This window comes from Ammodytes marinus (genome assembly GCF_949987685.1).
Source record: "Ammodytes marinus genome assembly, chromosome: 22".
Lineage (NCBI taxonomy): Eukaryota > Metazoa > Chordata > Actinopteri > Uranoscopiformes > Ammodytidae > Ammodytes > Ammodytes marinus.
In genome coordinates this window covers 1,116,079-1,118,578 of record NC_137226.1, presented here as the reverse complement: position 1 = coordinate 1,118,578, position 2,500 = coordinate 1,116,079, and the positions used below count along the sequence as shown (strand labels likewise).

The following is a 2,500-nucleotide window of genomic DNA, read 5'->3' as shown; positions in this document are numbered from 1 at the left end:
ATGCATAGTGACGTAATGGAGTGAAACATCCCCTTTACTGAGGGTGCAAATAGCAACATACCAAACGTTTAGTCCAGTGCAAGTCATTGTGGGAAAGGGGGCGTCTCTACAATACACTTTGTTGTGCTTACTTGATTTATCTAAGGCAATCCGTTTCCTTCATTCTACTGAGTAAACATAACTTCAGACTAACTTGGTTTAATTATGTTAACTGCACTTTTGATTTCCAAGTAAATATAACTCAACTTTAAGTAAACTTAACCAGAGGATATAAAGTAAACAACACTTATTAGTTAAGATGTGGATGGATGAGGATTAATGAAGAAAATTGCATAAGCTTCACATGTGCAGGCAGCTCATGTCAAGTTGTCCCTTCTAAGTTTGATGGTATTAACAGCAAAGTTCAGTATTTTTGAAAAACATTACCATTCCGTAACATAACAGCAAAGGACTGTCATTTAACAGACTGCCTTTTATATTAACAGTTAAATGCTGTTTTTATAAATAACAGGTTAATGCTGTTGAAATCCTGCTGTAAATTTACAGCAATTGTTTACAGTGTATGTAAGTGTGGGAACCACTGTACTTTGTTTTACTTAACTGGTTGACAAAACGTACTTCACCTGATTATATATTATCAACAACTTCTACATATATAATAATTATGTTAATTCAAATCACATTACTAAATAGTGCATAAGATATCGGTCCAAGAGTACACAAAACAAGTAGTATAGTTGAATTACAACGTTTAATGCAAATACAATAGGCATGTCTTGCCGTCAAACGTTACGACCAAAACGTTTGAAATGGAAGAAAATGTCATACGATGCAATGTTTTTCACACTTTGGATAACAACACAGTGTATATATAAGATAACAGGCTAAGAGACACAACACATTGGAGATTATGGACCCAGCAATGAGAATTATTTACCAAAAAACAGAAAAGGTAAATCCTTTTTCACACTGCCTTGCTTCCCTAACTGCAGAAAGAAAACATGTTGCATTTAAAGGTAATTTCAAACTTATGAGGATTTTTAGATGGCTGTTCAGTACAACTCTCTTGGTGCTTGCCATGCGTCTGTACTCTGTAGTCAAGATGGCGACGTTTGAATTTCTTGCTCCCGATGTCCACGTTCACGAGCATGCGCAATGCTGGCCTACGGCAACACATCTAGGACAATTGTTGTGTGTTCAGTCTTGATTGTGCGATTTACTCAAAACTGTTACTTTGTATTTACTCAACTGGCGTTCTTTGGTTTTAAGAAGTCTTACATTTAAGTGAAACCAACTGAAGTGGGTTACGTTTTAAAAGCCAACACAGACATGTTAATTAAATTTGACATAAAAACATTAATTAAATTCAACAGCTCACTGAGTTCACTTTTTTGAGTGTATAGCTTCTTGTCCAACTCGAGGAAGTAACACTTGCAGACTTAGGAAAGAAGGGTAATCTATCTAAATCTTATAGTATCTAAGTTAAACCTGCAGTGTGTAGAATTTTGGGTTTTATTTCCTAGCAGATTTTGTAGAAAGTAATTATAATATCCATAAGTACATTTAATTTAGTGCATAATAGCTGAAAAAATGTTTTTGAATTTTTTTTCCCCCTTAGAAACGGTCTCATATATGTCCATATTTCTGCATATTTTGGACCAAGGCCTAGTGCCGCCATTTTGAAAGTGTCATAGTTGGAATGTCCTCAGGTGCATTGTTTAAAATGTAGAATTGTTCTTGTCCTTGAAGGCCACTGTAGCTTCTGTTATTATTCGAAAGGGGTGGGGTTATCCAGGGAGCATTGCATTCTAGAACTTTGTAGAACTTTCTTGATGATGTCATATTACACACTGCACCTTTAACCAACGCTAGAGAAATGAAACACTTGGAAGACAGACGTAATAGATGATATAGATCAGACAGACTGGAATAATGCTTCTTCTTTGCTGTTTGTGTCCTTGTTGTGATGATGCAGGTGTTTGTTTGTGTGTGACAACATTTCAGAAATATATTGTGGAAAAAAAATAGCTTCTTGTCCTTGAAGGCCACCGTAGCTTCTGTAAACTGCCTTCCATTTTGTGTCTTAGACCATGCATGCTCCACAATTGGGACTTACCCTGCGTTCCAATTCCCATACTTCCCTACTATTTACTACGCCAGGCAAAGATATAGGATGTCCCAATACATGCATGTCAATTGTAGTATGCTGAAAATACATAAATGCCCCACTAACTCCAATAGCATTTTGCAGTATTCGTCTTTATTCTTGACATTTCTCGACATAACGAAAAAAAAAATCTTCCTTGTCGGATTTTTTTCTCTCTCCTGTCTGTGGCCCTAAAACTCTTCTGTACTTTAGTATGTAGTGTAGTAAAAAGACTAAAACTCTTCTGTACTTTAGTATGTAGTGTAGTAAAAAGACTAAAACTCTTCTGTACTTTAGTATGTAGTGTAGTAAAAAGACTAAAACTCTTCTGTACTTTAGTATGTAGTGTAGTAA

At 35.6% G+C, this 2,500-nt stretch overlaps 1 protein-coding gene across 1 annotated transcript in view; it reads left to right on the top strand.

Annotated features, from left to right (window-relative positions):
* The window catches only part of shank3b (SH3 and multiple ankyrin repeat domains 3b), a 50,799-nt gene that overhangs the window by 27,906 nt on the left and 20,393 nt on the right, over nucleotides 1-2,500 (top strand). The window lies entirely within an intron of this gene.